Raw genomic sequence first — 18,244 nt, 5'->3', positions numbered from 1 at the left:
TGAAACTGCAGTAAAAGCCTGGAAATATTACCATATTACCCATCCAAGGACACAAGAACTGTGAAAGTATAGACTCATGTGATATCCAGCCTGTCACAATTAACTGGAGAAAAGAGAAGGGGACCTAGCTTATCACACATTCTGACAGACAGAGCACAGTAACAGAGACCACATGCAGATCATTGCTCTTCAAAGAGTAATGGATTCCAGATTTCTTATCCAAAAGAGTTTTCATGTTTTCTCCAATGTCATAGTCTTATAGAGGAGCTTAGAGACCATCTAACAAAATTCCTTATTGATGTGTTGATAACAAAAATGAGGCCTAAGGTGACTAACCAGGCCTGAACTGGATAATGCTCCATGGGGGAATCTCACCGAGGAAAAAGTCATCAGGGACACTACTCTTTTGGGGTCAAATTGCCAAATTGTCATAGTTTGAACATTCAAAAATATGGAGTGGGAAATTAACCCCTAGCAAGGAAAAGAGGAAGCATAGCCTCAGAAAAGAGGGGACTGGTGAATGGCATTTGTGGAGCTCACTGAAGAGACTGTTCAGACTGGAGCAGACACATGCAGGTGAGCCTCTGTCCCCTTCCTGACCCAGTCCCGCTTATGCTGATTGACTCAGCAACAAGTACATCTGAACAGCTTTATGGCTTCCCACTTCTTTCTTAAGCATATTAGATTTGGGTGATACACTCTCTGCCACCTTCGAGAAGATACATAAATAAAAAGGTCGAGGAAGAGGGTTGGACAGGTTGAGAGAGGTGATCATGGAATCCTTAATAAAAAAGGCAGGCGGAGCACACTGGCTATTGGCAGCCATGATTTACTCTTGAGTCAGAAGGTGTGCAGAGTAAAGACAAACCATGATGGATATTATTTTTATTTTAGCTCTTACTTCACTCGACAACTCATTCTAAACCACATACTTGTTTTTAGTTCCAAAACCTATCCCTCCTGCAACTCTGAGCCTAAGGATCCCGAGATAACATGAAGCTAAATGTATCATGTTGTGTTAATCTTCTGAGATCTGACTCTAAATATTTTAAGTATAACATTGGAATATATATTCTCCAGTTTTCCCCCCTGTAACTTTCTATGGCAACCTACACAGTGAATTCTAAAATGCACCATTAATTATGTGTCCAAGGCATTTTTTTTCCTACCAATTTTTCTAGAACCTGGATAGAAAAGAAGAGTGTTAACTATCAGGTACCTCTGAAGCCCCCAGCATTCTGGAATTCAAAATAACCTAACATAGTTCAAATGCTCTTTATGCCACCCAACAAAGTTGGAGAGCTAATTTTCTGGAAGCAGTATGTGATACTAACGAGAGCCCAGGAGTCAAATCCTGTTCACAGACCTGTGACCCAATCATGGCATTTGACCTCTAAGAGCTTCATTTTACTACTGCTAGAACTAGAATATTAATTCCTGCTAGCATTGTTGTGAGGATCAGATAAATCAAATAGGCTTACATTAATGAAAGTACTTTGTCAAATGAAGAACAGCATATACGTTCAAGGGAATCATTATTGTTATTGAAATAGAACAATGCTACGGAGTTTCATAATCATTGTTGGCCTAAATGCAATGATTCAATTCTCTTTCCCTGAGCAGACGCACATGAGCTATTGTGCACATTTCTCTGGTGTATATCAAGCTCCATAAACTGATTCATTAACATCAGAGAATTGTTTCTGTTTTTGTGTAGAAAAGAAGTATTTTTCCTGGATTGTTAAGAAGAGTGCCATTTCCTCAGTTATGGAATGGATCTTTTTAATCCCATCCTTATAGCTGAGTGTAAATAGCTTTGCTTTAATAAATCCATCCACATTTAATCTCAGAAAGCACAAAGGTGACAATGAAGCCATCATGGGGATTCGAATTCATTGGTGCACAGTTGCCTATTTCAGCTGGAAAAAGTTTCATTGGGGTCCATATGTTATTACTTGGACGGAACATGGGTTTTGAAGAACTGGTTTCAACTTTTTGACTTGGCTTCAACACCTTGAAAGAGATATGAGGGGATCAAGTGAGACAATGCACTTTAAACGAGGAATATTGGACACTCCATAAAAGCGCTCTTAACCCTCCACTCTTGGGCACTGGATAAAAATAAGCTTGTAGTAATCAAGTTTCTGAATTTTATGGCATAAGGACATATTATAAGAAATGGCAGAAGAAGCCTAAACCAACAGGATTCTGCTGGCATGGATCGCTGGCTCATTTGCCATGGTAGTCTAGAGCTGCGTTGATTTGGCATCACTGGAAAGTTATTTTTTAAAAAGTTGTTCTAAAAAATATCGAGTGATTATTAAGCTTAGGTTTATCATCAGTTTCAGGACATAATTAACTATATGATCTTAGAAAACACTAGGAAGTCGTTTCAATCATTTGGAAAGAAATTTTAACTCTTTTAGACAATAATGCAATAATTCGCAATTGCTTACTGTGATGCCCACTACAGGGCTAACCTTATGCATTGGGCAAGATTGAGAAAAGGCTCCTTCTAAACCCCCAAAGTTGACACTTATGATATGCCTGGCAGGGATAGAAAAGCCCAGCCAAGCGGCCCATCACAGAGCAGAGCCTGCAGAGGGTGCTATGAAGTTATGAGCCCTGCAGGTCAGAGCCCTGGAGAATGACATGCTGTAGAAATGGGGGTGTGCATGCCAGCTGCATGCAAAAGACAAAGCACAATGGCACTAAAGAGGTCCTTCTTTTACTTAAAGAGCATATTCGTTCTTCAAGTAAATTAATGAGGAGAAAGCTGAGTGCAGCTGAAAAGGGAAACTCCTGCTTTGGTGTTTGAAGGGGCTTGGGGATAATACCTCTCTCTTTCTCACCCAAGTTCCAAATGCAGTGAGACACAGACACTGGGGTCAGGCAGATGGAAGTGAAAATGTCACCTGTGTTAGAAGATGAGAAGGCCTTGGTTTGGCATGAGCTGCAGGGCTGTATAAATGCTTTACCTTCTTGACCCCACACCCCAGTGACTGGTGAGTCATCTGTCCTTCCTGTCCTCTCTCCTAATAGATCCCCAGTCCCCTCAGCTTCCACCCCTAATACAGCTGTTGTAGTTCCAGCCTTTTTCTCGACTATTGCATCAGGGTCCTCTTGCATTTCTCCTCCTGACCAACTTGAGTCTTCCAGCACCCTCTCCCATCACAGCCCTCTTTCCACACTTCGTGGCAGCCATCGTGAGCCTGAGATCATCAGCAGGTCACCCCCAGTTCGTGCTTCTGGATCTTCACACAGGCTCTTCTCTCTCCCTGGAGATCAATAGCCTGACTGTGTTCACTGCTTGACCTCCTTTTTCTAAATCCACCCCAAATATTGCTCTTTCCCCGTCCTCTGCTTTGCAGGCCACTGTTGCTTCTTTTGTGCGACGCTGAGCTTTCTCAGGGCCATTTCGTTGCACTCGCTATGCTAGGCCTTCAGTCTGTGTTTGTTTACTTGCTTCTCTCCACTATCACATTTTCATGACAGGAATCGCATCCTTTTGATGTTTATATCCCAACATCTAACACAAAGCTCACTAATGCTTGAGGAATTGAATCAAATGCAATGTGTTGTCTGAAAAACGTGAGGCATGACTTCATTAAGCAAGTACAGGGAAGGCTGCCATCAGGAAGCCTGTTTCATGAAAGACAGGATTTTTTCTTGCTTCCAAATGCAGCAGGGCTATAACCCACCAAGTTATTGCTGTGCATGAACACATAAGCACAAGACTTTAAATTCCACTCTGCGGATGTTGCCATATCATTCAAATGAATCCACATTTTGCACCATCTGTTAATAACCTTCCTGTGTTCTCATTGCTGCAAATAGAGGGAAAGAGACAGGTGACTCTATGCAGAATGTCACAAAGGAGTGAATGCATATCTTACCTCCTGTCTTGGCAAGAATGAGTATTGAGATACATTCCCCGTGCAGATTAAATTCGCTGTCTTTTCAGGGAAAGTTATGAACCCTTTGGGGCAGGAGAACTGAGCACTTGAGACCCAAAGCACTAATGAATTTTTCATGGAACAAGCTTCCTCAGCATGAAGGGAGAGGCTATATATCCAACTCAGAGTTCTCATGAACTTCTACAGAAAAAGAGAACAATTGGGGAGCCATTTTCCCTTTAGCTATGAATCTCTCTACTGGATCTCAGCTAAATTTAAAGTTCTCTGCTTGGGGATGAACCAAGAAAGCTGTAGGGAAGTGCATCTCGGTGGTGGTGAGGCCTTTTTAGTCTGTGTGACTGCCACAAATGCATTAGCACTAAACGCAGCACTACATGCAGTGTCAGACAGGGAGCTACCTGAACCAAATTCATTTTGCAGGCAAGGACGTTGAGGCCCAGAGAGAAGTGACATGGCAAGATACTGTCCAACTCAAAATCTGATTTTTCTGGTCCTAGAATATTGCATGTGGCTTCTATAGATGTAAATATTTTTCTTGTCTTGTCTTTTGTTCCAAATGGCAGAAATTCCAACTTCAACTTGAACTTAAGTGAAATGCGAACTGTATTAGCTGAATGAATGTCCTGAAGAGTTCCCAGGTATGGTTTGATCCAGGCACTGAACATTGGTACCTATCTCTCTTGGCCCTGTTCTTATCTGTGTTGCCTTCATTTTCAGATGGCACTCGATGACAAGAAGGCTGCCTACAACACCAGGTGTATATCCTCCTAGATTAAGCCCAATAGAAAAAGCACCCTCTTGGCTCAGCAGAGTTGATAGAAGTGTCATTGCATCTCATCAACTTTGAATGGCTCCTGGATCCATCCCTGAAACAATCACTGTGTAAAGCTCTGCTGGGCCACACGAGAGTCACATGCCCACCGTAAAGCTGGAGGTGCGATCAACTCCAATTGAGCCACATGGACCGGGAGTGGGAGACGAGGTGGTTCTTTAGAATGGAATTGGGGTAGGCCTATCTGAAAGAGAATGAGTGGGTGGAGGAGGGAGGGAGATGAAGCTGTCACACTCGTTAGCCAGTTTTCCAGCCACCATTCCTATCACTTGTATTCCATTCCCTCCTTTAATTCCTGAAAGCCGTTATTCCAAATGCACCCAGGATGATCTCTCTAGCCTGAAAATCTGGCTTAAAACTGTCAGGGAGGGTAAACTTTTCCTGTCCCTTCTTAGGTTCGGTTTTGAGGTGCCAGTGAGTTAAATCGACAAAAGACAGGTTAGCAAGAGAAAGATTTAATCACATACATATAGCAGTTCACAGGGGAAAATATGTGACTCAAAGGTGCGGTTAGAGTTTGGGGTTTGCATAATATCTAAATGGGAAGAGGGAGGCAGAGAAAGACACAGGAAAATAAATGACCTTAATAAAAGAAAGAAGGGGAGAAAGGGGAAACAAGTGACTTTGGAAAGCTAAAAGGGCACTTAGAATAGACAGCAGGTAGCTTTGAGACAAGGTCTGTTTAAGTGCACTGTGGAGACCTCTCATCTCCAGTGGTAAGAGTCGATCTTCCCCAATTGTCTGGGGGAGGGGATTTATGACAAGTCCTTTTGGGAGACTCTGCTTTTAGGCAGGTAAGGGATGTCAGGAACTCAAACGTCTTCTGCTTAAAATAATGTCACTCCACAGTGGCTTTTCTGTGGACTCCTTCAAAACCCATCAAGGGCTGTCCATTGTCAAAGCCCAAGTTGCCTCCCATGACCTTGAACACTCATAGGGCCTCTCCATGGCCTGGCCTTAGGCTCTTTTTCAAGTTTTATCTCATCTCCTTTACTTGCAATATTATTTTTTATTAATTTCAAGTGTACAGCACAGTGGTTTGCCCATTTTGTCAAATGGAATGTTTTCTTTATTGTTGAGTTTGAGAATTCTTTACATATTCTAGTCTCCAATCCTTGGTTGTGTGATTTATAAATATCTTTTCCCAAAGTGTACCTTGTGCTTCCTTTATCATCATATGGGCTGTTGCTGAGCAAAACTTTATAATTTTGATGAGAAACATATTATCCATCTTTATATTTTTAAGCATCACTTTTTTTTAGTGTGTTTTTATTGATTTCAGAGTGAGGAAGGGAGAGAGGGAGAGAGAGAGTAATATCAATGATGAGAGAGTCATTGATCGGCTGCCTCCTGCATGCCCCCTACTGGGTATTGAACCCTCAACCTGGGCGTGTGCCCTGACCAGGAATCAAACAGTGACCTGTTGGTTGATAGGTCGACGCTCAACCACTGAGCCACTCTGGCCCGGCATGGGCATTGCTTTTGATGTCAAGTCTGAAAACTCTTTGCTAAATCACGGGTGTCAGTCTCCTCCTATGGTTTTTTTCTAAAGGTTTTATAATTTCTCATTTTACATTTAATCCTGTAGTACAATTTGAGTTCATTTTTATATAAGATGGGAGGTTTAGATCTAGGTTAAATTTTTTTTTCATTTTTTTATCTATGGATGCCCAATTGCTCCAGCACCCTTCGTTGAGAAAGCCATATTTCTTTCATTGAATTGCGTTTGCACCTTTATCAAAAATTAGTTGTCCATTTCTGGGGTCTCTATTCTCTTCATTGACCTATATGTGTCTATCCCTCTGCCAAAACCACAGTCTTGATTACTGCAGCTATAGAGTAAGTCTTGGTATTGGGTAGAGTGATCCTTCCCACTTCATTCTTCTTTGTCAAGATTGTCTAAGCTGTTCTAAGTCTTCTGCTTTCCCACCTAATTTTTTAGAGTATGTATGTCTTTGTCTATAATTACATTCAACTTACAGAAATATTTTGGGAGAATTGACAACTTGACTTTGTAGAGTTTCCGGTCCATGAACCCAGTATGCCTTTATTTATGTAAGTCTTTCATATCTTTCACCAGCATTTTATACTTTTCAGCATAGAAACCCTGTACATGTTTTAATGTTTATACTAAGTATTTGATTTTCTTTGGAGCAATTGCAAATGGTATTGTGTTTGTCATTTTAGTTTCTACATATTCATTGATAGTACATAGAAATGTAATTATTGTGTGTGACAGTCTTTTTAGTTAAATTAATCAATAAAACTACCTGGTTTAAAGCTATTCTCTCATTCTACATATACAATCCAGACTTCTGTCTTCAAAACAGTCAAACCTAAATCCTCAGCACATGGCTTGAACTTGAACTTCATTCGTTAGTGAGGCATTGGCTCACGGAAAGCAGGGTGGAGTAGGGAGAAGGGGATGAGCTTTGGAGTCCAAGGGACATGGGTGTGAATTCTAGATGGCCATCTACAAGCTCTGTGGCCTGGAGCAGGTTAATTATCTTCTCTAAGGCCATTGTTGTAATAACAATAAAACAACAACAGTATTAAGAGCTACTTCAATAAAGCACTTAATGTGAGACACTTCCTGTTAAGAGCTTTATACTTAATCTCAAGTAAAATTTATATTCCCTATGAAGGAGGAATTACAGGTCTGCAATCCTTTCTGTGCAATTTGTAAATTCTACAAATTCGGAAAAGGAATTTAAAAAACACTATAAGCTTGCTGCTAATTCTTTTGTCATAAGAACCTGGCCTGAAGTGATACAAGGCCATTTATCTTTTATCTTGCTCTCACCCATGGCGGATAGTAATATGGCTTTACTGTGGAAATATGAATGCTTTGGATTACAGCGTGCTTTTTATTACAGATCCATCTCCCTACTTGTTATGTTATACAAGTTATTCCATATGTATCACACTAGCTTTCAAACCTCCAAAAACTTGCAATCTGAAACATTTCTGGTCTGAAGATGATCTGCTAAGGAGTAAGTAACCTATATCATTTTCCCCACTTACGATTCAGGAAACTGAGACAGGAAATGCTGGCCACCTGTCCAAACACATTGGCTCATCTTTTAGGTAGAGGCCAAGCAGCCTGACCCAGAGCTCCAGCCTCGGTCACCGGGCACTGGGTATCCTTGGGCTCCGTGAAAAGGCTGGGATGGCACCCTTGGGGCAACTCTTGAAGAAACACTTACCTCGACCTGAAACTCTTCAGGGCCTGTGCATGTGGACTAAGAGGTGCATGTATAATGCAGGCAGAGAAGGCAGCCACCTGTCTCTGTGAGCCTGGGGCTGGCATCTACCATGATGGGCACTTTCATGTTTTCCCAGAGACCTTTCATGGCAGGTGGTATGATGTCCCTTCATTGTCTGCAGCCTGAGAGTCCCCCAAAAGGGCAGCTGAGTGACCCCTGTCCCCACCCTTCAGTTTGAATGTGTTTACTTACTGCCACTTTCATTCCAACTCCGGCAGACTAAATATCATATTTTCAGTGGCCGGCTCCCTTCCAATTATTCATTCTTCATGGCAACTGAATATGTTATGTTCTCCCGCTGCCCACAACCCTGACAGAAGTAATACAAAGCTTTATCACTTAACTTGGATTTAATTGCTTTCGAATGGGTCTGATTATGAAAACACTCTCAACTCATTATTTCCTGTGGCCAAGATGAACGATATGTCACAGTGCCACCAACAAAGCTGGAGGAGGTCAGCGTTCAGCTGATACCAGAATCACATTGACCACAGTGCTGCAGGTGTCTGGACTCGGTGCCAGTCACACAGGCAAGTCGAATGGCAGAAGCCACTGGAGGCTGAAAGAAATGTTTAAAATATGTAAGGAAATGATTTCGAAGTAAAGAAAAAGTGAGTTGGAAGAAACCTTAAGGATCATTCATCTTTCTAATACTACAAATGCAAAAACTGAGACTTAAAGAAGGAAAGAGACATCTCCAAGGTCATATATCCAGTTTCTAGAAGAATTACTGGAGCAGTTACCCAAGTCATGAACCGTGAAGTCACCCAAGATTCATCTTAAAGGCATATTACAAACATTTGCCAATTTTATTTTCTTAACTATCCAATGGCTAGTTCACCATTTCATCAATGTTTATCTCAATTTCCTTTAACCACGGTACTTAAAATAAATCAGGTTCAATGATGTATGTTCATCTGGAAAATACCTAACAAAGTTCCTCTTATTTAATATGGCTCCTTCTCTTTTATCCAGTCTCCATCTCTTTTCCTCTAGCTAGTTAGCTTTCAGGAGAAAAACTCATTACTGTGTCGCTAAGAAACCCACTCTGATTTATAATCATAACTCTATGTGTGACTGATTTTATATTCTTTATATTCTAGTCGACTTTTAAATGCCTTTCAATAAGCAGATGAAAAAGAACATATTTGCTATAAGCCCAAAACATGTTTTGCCCTCAATACATATATGTTGAATGTTTTTATTGAAATATGGTTATTACAGGCTATTATGTTAGTTTCGGGTGAACAGCATAGTTATTCAACATTTGTATACCTAATAAAGTTTCATAAGCACCTGGCCCCATACAAAAGTATTATGTTGTTGACTATATTCCCTATTCTGTCCCTTGCACCCCGGGACTTACTTATTTTATAACCACAAATGTGCACTGACCCCTTCGCCGGCCCCTCTGCTCTGGCAGCCCCTAGGTTTTCTGCGGCTGTGCGGCTGTGCGGCTGCTTCTGTTTTGTTCCGTTTGCTCATCTGCCCTGTTGCTTGCGGCTCTTTCCCTTTCTTCCTAGTGTTTTGCCTGCAGAGATGCTTAATTATTCATAGCGCTACCCTTAGGAAGTGCCACCGGGCCCTACACTTTGGATGCCACTTCTACTATTATTAGCCTCGGAGCTATTTCTTATTTCCTCCAGCACAATGGCAGTGGTGAAATAAGCAAGCAGCTCCCCTTTTGCAAAGCCCTAGAAGTGCGCAGCTCAGCAGCAGTCAGGCCTCGGCGTTTAATGGGAACTATGGAAGGCCTCATTTCCTTCGTTGTTCTTTGTTCCCTTGACCTCAGATAATCAGATAAGGGGCAGTACAAGAGGACCGGCGTGATATTTCAGTGATTTATCTACCTCATTTTTCTGTCCATATGTAATCCCAGAATATCTATGTTTTTTGGGAGCCTTTTCTCAAGACTGACTGTGCTGTTGCATTGTCTTTCTCTGCTGCAAAAATACCTGTAAATGCGAGATATTTACGTGCTGGAGAGAGCTCAGAGCGTTCTTTTTTGTGACTTCTTTCTTGCTCTCTCTTTCCTTTTCCTCAATCTTTTAGGTGTTTTTCTTTTAATAAAAATACTAATTTGAACTATGGAATATCCTAAGGCCCCCAAATTGATTAATAAATGTTTATTGCCTGGCCCATGGCTATGCACAGTGTTTGCAAAGGTTGGAAGCACGTAGCCTCTACCATGGAGATGTTCGCACTCGGGTTTAAAAGGAAATGTCAACATGTCTGGTGTTCAGATGCAGTGATCATGACTTAGTAGTAGATTTAATTTACCCGCCACATGCTGAGAGCCTGCTGTGTGCAAAATTCCACATCGGTGCTAGTAGGAAAGAAGCGGTTGTCACTCTCTGGGTTTATAGTATAATGAGAGAGGTTTACACATAAGTTATTATTTTTGCAAAGCTGACAGACACCAATGTAGATAAGTTTAAAAGAAACGTAGATACTGAGGGTGGAAGTGTTTTATTACAGCTGTGTCTTGAGTTAGGATATGAAGTGAGGGCAGAAATTCAGCAGGTAGATACGAGCCTGTGAACTTTCGGAGACTAGATGAGCTTGAGGGGCACGATAGGTTATCCAAAAGGACAAATGGGTTAAGGAAACATGGGGTGTATCTGTGGTATTTATTTCAACCGAATGTGAATCAACAATTTTCTAAAAATAAAATGTTTATTTTAAAAGGTGAGGGGAATGATTTCACACAACGGTCAAGTAAGATGGTCTACTATGCATCAAATAAACATTGAGCTGAAAAGGGTGATTGGAAGGAACTATGTGGGAGCTCTGGAACCTGGTCTGACACCATCATAACCAGGACGGTGTTCAATGGAGGGAGAGATGCTGATCTTTCGTGAGTGAGGGACAAGCTAGTACCTACCACCATCTCCGGTTCCTCAGCTGTGGGGACAGCATCTCACATTTTGGAGTTGTGGGGAGTGGGGCCCTGTCCTCCAAATATTTAGGGTTGTGTGCTTAGGTTGGCCTGGGAGTGCCCTGAGGGGCCTGTGCAGGCGCTAACCTTGGTCTGGCGGTCTCAGCAGAAGCAGCACCCCCAGTAGACCTATCATGAGATTTGAAGAGACAAGACACCTTCTTATTTTCTTTCCCTTTTAGAACCAGACATTTAAGGAAATTTTTTTCAGGTCCCTGATTGACTGCAGAGATAATGGAACAGAAACTTCAGTGACCACATACAACCAGGAATACACACTTTACAGAAATAGTTTGGAAATTTCATATACCTAAATTTAAATCTAAAACTCTTAGAAGGAACACTAGGGAAATCATCATGGTCTTAGATTTGGCAATGGTCTCTTAAATATGACACCAAAACTATAGGCAATAAAGAAATAAATTGAATTTCATCAAAATTAAATTTTAAAATCTTTTGAGCATTGACAGACACTGTCAAGACAGTGAAAAAACAACCTACAGAATGGGAGAAAATATTTGTGAGTCTTACATCTGATAAGAGATTAATACCCAGAATATATAAAGAACTACAACTCAATAACAAAAAGATAACCAAATTAAAAAGTGGGAAAAGGACTTGAATAGACGTTTCTCCAAAGAAGATATACAAACGACCAATAAGTACATGAAAAAATTCTCAACATCATTAGTCATTAGGAAAATGCAAGTGAAAACTCCAATGAGATACCCCCTCACACTCACAGGATGGTTATTATCAATTAAAAAATGAAAATAACAGATGTTGGCAAAGATGCAGAGAAAGTTGACCTCTGTGGATTGCTGGTGAGAATGGCGAATGGTGTAGCCACTATGGAAAACATTTTGGTAGTTCATCAACAGGTTAAACATAGAATTAGCGTTTGACTCGGAAATTCTACTTTTAGGTCTAAACCAAAAAAATTGAACACAGGCACTCAATTAGATACTTGTACACCAATGTTCATAGCAGCACTATTCACAGTAGCCAAAAACTGAAAACAACCCAAGGACCCAACAACAAATGTGTGGTATATGTATAAATACATATACCACAACGATCAGGAATCATTCCAAAAAAAAAGGAATGAAGTTCCAGTACGTTGCAACATGGATGAATCTTGAAAACATCAAGCTTAATGAAATAAGGCAGACACAAAAGGCCAACTATGGTATGGTTACACTTATATCTAAAACAGGCAGATTCACAGAAACAAGGTAGAAAAGAGATTACCAAGGTTAGGGGGAGGAGAGAATTGGGACTTATCGCTTAATGGGTATAGAGTTTCTGTTTGGAATGATGAAAAATCCTGGAAATTATTGTGAATGTTGCACAACATTGGGAATACACTTAATGCCACTGAATTTTACAATTAAAATGGTAAAATCTTACATTACATACATTTACCACAAGAAAAAAACAGTCCTATCCTCATCAGAAAAATTAAAATGAAACAAAACAGAATGCGAATCATACAAATAAATGATGATACAGAACAGTGTTCATGGTCCAGCCGGTGGCCTCTTCTCTGTTTGGGTGGGTTTGCTTAATCGCCTGTGGTTTGCTCTCATTAGCTGGGCAGCTCATCTCCTAGATGTTAGGTGGCTGTCAGCTGGGGCGCCTTAGGGCCCATGCTTCTTGTGTGTTCCCATGTGGCCACCACCAGGTTGGCCCAGACGTGTCAGGGCTCCAGGGAGGAGGGTGGAAGTTGGCGAGTTCTCTGGGTGCACAGGCCCCAACTCAGTGGTCGCTTTCCCCACACTCTCGGCCAAAGCAGGTCAGGGAGGCCTGCGATGAAACAGCCCCCCTCCCTGGTGAGTAGGAGCTTCAAAGCTGCATCGCAGGAATACAGGGAAGGCTGAAGGTCTGTGGTCATTGTTCGCAATCTGTCAGTCTGTATGTACCCATCAGAAAGGACTGAATAACTGAATACCCCAAAGGTTGAAATAATAAATAACAATTACAATTTTAAAGAATATTTAATGACATGGGAGACAACACCATATGTAAAATTAAATAATATACAAAATATTAAGATATATATACACAGAAGTATATAGTGATATGTATATATATGAATACATATATTTATTCTTCATATTTTTAAATTTATATTTTTAAATTATTTCATATATTCTGGTGACAATTAGAAAAATTAGCTTTCTCTAATTATAATTTTTTAAGTGTGCTTGGGTTTTTAAAATTCATGTATTCTTTAATTTACTTGAACCTTGGGAGTTAGTTTATAAAGATCAAAAATTTTAATATGGCCTTTGTTTTATCTCTCATATGAGTGACCATAAAATATTATAATCCAGAATTAATTTAGAGCCTACTATACTGGCACCGTTCAAAACACAATAATGGATATTTTTGGCATCCTACAAGCCATCTTTATCTCAACCTTGATCTTTTAATCTTTCTGTTCTCTGCTTGGAGCAAGAAGCTTACATAACTAGGCCAACCAAATCAGAACCAATGTACTTTCTTGAATTTAACTGGCAGGAAGAAAAGAAAAGCACTACATTCTACCTTGTCTACTTGTTAATGTCCACTCTTGGTTAAAGTTTGCTTCCCAGATCAAGCTTCACTTCATTCGTTCCATTAATGTTCACTGAACGGTTTGCACAGTCCCTGTTTTTGAAGAGCCGAGACTCCAGTGGGAAGACCAGCAAATGAGCAGCCACGTGTTTACTGTCGTGTCTGCTTATTCGCTTTGAGAGAACCCAGTGGATACGGCCACATGGAAATCTCTGACTCAGATATATTTCTTTATTTTTGTGAGTGAGGGAGGTACTGGAGGAAGATTAAGAAAGTTGACCTTTAAGAATATGAATTTGCATTTATTCTTTCACCAAATGCTTATGGTCCGCCTACTCCGTGATAGTAAAATATGCCCTTGCTGCGCTGGGTGCTCTGAGAAGATCAGTGATCAAAGCAAAGCTCTTCCCCTAAGTCTAGCACATTCTAAGTGAGGAAACATATCAAACAAGTAAACATATGTGCATCAGATAGTAATAGTGCAATGGAGAAAAATGAGTTTGGGAAAAACCCAGAGAAGACCTGGAAAGTGCTACAGGCACTACATGGGATGGCCCCGGGCATCCTTCTGCCTGCCTCCTTCCTTCCCCCAGTGCTCGGAAGACGCAGGCTTCCCTCCAGGTACCTCCAAGCCCATCAAGTATCTGGGGCCAGCTTGGTCATGTTACTCTTCTCTTGGAATCAAAGTGGATTAAGCCAACATAGTCTTTCTCACATATACTTGCCAACTCCCCACAAACCCAGGGCTTTCATTTAAATAGTGACATGGACCAGGTGGATAACACGAATGCGTGAGTTGGGTGACGTATTAGAGGCATGGTGGGGTCTCAATGTACTGGATATTATCTCTTTCAAATAAACAAATTCAAGTGTAGTATTCATAAATTGCTCCTTTTTGGAAGAGCATTTTTTGATCCCTTCTATAAGAAGTCTTTGACTTAAGTGGTTTAATTGAGGTGTGGGCTAAATTGCCAAGATTGAATGAAATCTTTTTTTTTTTGAATGAAATCTTTAGAGCAGTAGATACAAATCATGTTTGTCAGAGCCAGATGAACCATTCTTTTGTTATGCAGATGAGAACTTGAGAGGTTAATAGCTCCTGGATACAAGGATTAATCTCCCAGCAAATACCCCTGCAGTAAACATCCTCTGCTTCAGCTTCCTCTCCTCCCCCCTGAGTTTTTTGGGAGGGGATTGGGGGAAGCGATCCTTTCTCATTGTGGCAGCCTGCTTGGGGTCAACTTTCAGTTGCACTTTGTTCCCCTAACCTTAACCCTCACCCTTTGGACCCCTGTCTCCAGCCAAAGAGTGAGGAGAGTTGAGAATCCAATGGGAAGAATCCAGGGTTAGACCAAAATACACACAACATATTTGTCATTTTTATCATTTATGGATAATTAAGTGGTATTAGTATTAAGTACATTCACAATGTTGTGTGACCATCACCAATACCTATACCCAAAACTTTTATCACAAACTGAAGCCCTGACTCATTAAACAATAACTCCCCCCCTCCCCCAGCCCTTGGTAACCTCTATCTACTCCCTGTCTCTAGGTATTTGCCTGGTCTAAGTGCCACATATAAGGGGAGTCATATAATACATGGCCTTTTGTGACTGGCTTATTCCATTTAGCATAATGTTTTCAAAGTTCGTCCATTTGTAGCTTATATCAAAATTTCATTTCTTTTTATGGATGAATAATATTCCAATGGTATGTATATTCCACAATTTGTTCCTCTAGTCATTTGCTGATGGGCACTTGAGTTTTTTCACCTTTGGCTTTTATGGATAATGGGGCTATGAACATTGGTCTACAGGTATCTGAGTCTCCGCTCTTAGTTCTTTTGGCTATATCTGTACGTATTGCTGAGTCCCTATGGTAGTTCTTTAACTTTTTAAGGAACCACCAAACTATTTCATTATTTTACATTCCTGCCAGCAACACATCAGGATTCTAATTTTTCACATCCTTGTCAATACTTACTTTCTGGGGTTTTGTTTGTTTCTATTAGCCATCCTGGTGGGTACAAAGTGAAGTGACATCTCCTTATTTTGATTTTCATTTCCCTGATGACTAATAATATTAATTATCTTTTAATGTTCATACTGGCCATTTGTATATCTTGCGGATTTTTGAATTATATTGTTTAGGGTTTTATTGTTGTTGAGTTGTAGGAGTTCTTTATGTATTCTGGATAGTAACTCTTTTCAGATATCTCATTTACAAATACAGGTATTTCCTCCCATTCTGTGTTGCCTTTTCACCGTCTTGATGGTGTTCTTGGGTGCATAATGGTTAACTTTTATGAAATTCAATTTATCTATTTATTTTCTTTTGTTGCCTATGCTTTTGGTGTCATATCTATGAAGTCATTGCCAAGTCAATGTCATGAAAATTTTCTCCAATGTTTTATTCTAAGAGTTTTATAGTTTTAACTCTTAAGTTTAGGTCTTTGATCCACCATATACTATTGTGTCTATGAGTTTGTTTGTTGCTTGCTTTTTATTTTATATTCCACATATGAGTATAACATACGGTTCTTGTACTTTTCTGTTTGATTTATTTCACTTAGCGTGATACTCAAGATCTATCATGTTGCCACAAATGGCAATATCTCATCTTTTTCATGGCTGAGTAGTATTCCATTGCATGTACCACATCTTTATCCAATCATTGGGTAAGGGACACTTTCTTAGGTCACATCATCTGTTGATAGAAAGTTTTACCTCTCCACTTTCAATTTGGATAACTGTTCTCTTAAAATTCTAGGAATCTGAAGTTAATTAAAACTGAGTTATCCCAGAAGCAACACTCTCAAGAAATAGTGTCTGCTGCTCAGGTTGACAAGAGTGACAACAGGTCACATGCTTCCAAAGGCTGCATTTTACAAAGTTTACTCTTCGATTCTATGATAGTTTTTAACAGAATTTATTTCTGCAGCTCATACCTCAGGAAACCTAGTTGATGTAATACCTTACTCTTACTTCTTTCAAACAGACATAATTCTTTTAAGAAAAAAACATACAGACAAAAGAAACATGGTCTAAAGTGAGACTTAATTATCATCCTATCTAATTCTTCTCACTAAGAGTTGTCATATTTTATACTAAATCAGAATTTCCCTGTTAAATAATTTGAAATGCACATTCCTGAACTGAAGTTTTTAATTATTACTTTTTAACCAACACCTCGATGATTCTCAAATATATGAACGTTGAACCACACTTTGAGAACCATCGAATGTTTGGGGGGACTACCCTCTCTAATACATCTGCCAAATAATGATGTGGTTTACTATTGAGCACCTCTGGGGATGCTAAACTCTCTGCCTCACATGGTGAACCCATTTAATTTGAAAATGACGCTTCTGAAAAAAGTTTCCCATTATTTTGACTACCAGTATATCCTGTATGAAGTTGAGTCCTTGTGCCATAGAATTTTATGGTAATAGAATGATAGAGGATGTTTCATTCCACTTCAAAGAAACAGTTTTAAAGAATCAAATGAGCCTAATGAGATGTATAGCTTCACATAAATATTTTCCTTGGAAAACCACATTTTTTTTCGTTGTAAACAATTTAATTTCACATAAGCATTTGCATGTGTATTTCTTTTTGTAAAATATGTTTTTATTGATTTTTAGAGGGAGAGGAAGGGAGAGGGATAGAGAGATGGAAGCATCAATGAGAGGGATATCATCGATTGGCTGCCTCCTGCATGCCCCGCACCAGGGATTGAGCCTGCAACCCGGGCAACCCAGCCACTCGCTCTGACCAGTAGAACCGTGACCCCTTGGTTCCTGGGTCGATGCTCAACCACTGAACCACACCAGCCAGGCTGCATATGTATTTCTAATGGTCTCACATCCATTTAAAAAAGGTGACTTGGGGGTTGCTGATCAGAACCCCCAAATCTCAAAACAGCAATCCTTCCGTTCCCATCCGTGGTCTATTTCCTTTAGGTTGACAACTTTTCTGTCTTGAAGAGAAAGCAACACACACCCTCCATGAGGTGCCAAGCTTCCCAGTTAGTGACTTGGATGCCAGGGCACCAAGGGAAGGGCACTGAGAGGGAAACAAGGTGCTACCACTGTGAGAATTCCGTCAACTTGATTTACACTTCTCGGTGTTCCCTGTTCCTGGCTTTCATTCCTCATCTGTTTCTTCATAGTGATTGGTATTTAAACTCTTAAAAGAAAAGCAACATATGCTGCTGGGGGGAAACGTTCCATTTAAATGAAAGAATAAGTGTCTGATAATTTACTTGTGAGAGCCCCAAGGTTATTAGCATTCAGGCAACCAAAGGCTTAAACTCACAGAGTGACATCATTACACTGCGGTAGAGCTGTTGGTGCCAGTGTTTGGAATGGGCTTCTTGGTGGGGGTGAGGGGCGTAAATCAGGGTTTTCTGTGTGCAGTCTCAAGTTCGCTAACTTGGCTGCGCTGAATAATAACCTTAGGAGAGAGGATGGTTCAGTGAAATGAAAGTAGACTAGCGAGAGGCACATTTAGCTTCAAATCCTAACTGCACCTCTTTCTGCTCTAGGGAAGACATCCGAGTCTATTGATCCTCACTTTGTTTGCACATGGCAGACTCCACGGATCACTGAAGAAGGTGATTTTACTCAGTGTCACTTGATTAGACAGCTATGTGTTGAGCACATGCACCGCACACTGGCAGGCACTGGAGGTTCAGTGGTGTCTGAGGGCCCCACCCTTTGTTCAGCTTA

This window comes from Miniopterus natalensis, chromosome 16, assembly GCF_054644295.1.
Source record: "Miniopterus natalensis isolate mMinNat1 chromosome 16, mMinNat1.hap1, whole genome shotgun sequence".
NCBI lineage: Eukaryota > Metazoa > Chordata > Mammalia > Chiroptera > Miniopteridae > Miniopterus > Miniopterus natalensis.
The sequence above is the reverse complement of the archived record's forward strand: the minus strand, read 5'-3'. Positions refer to the sequence as shown.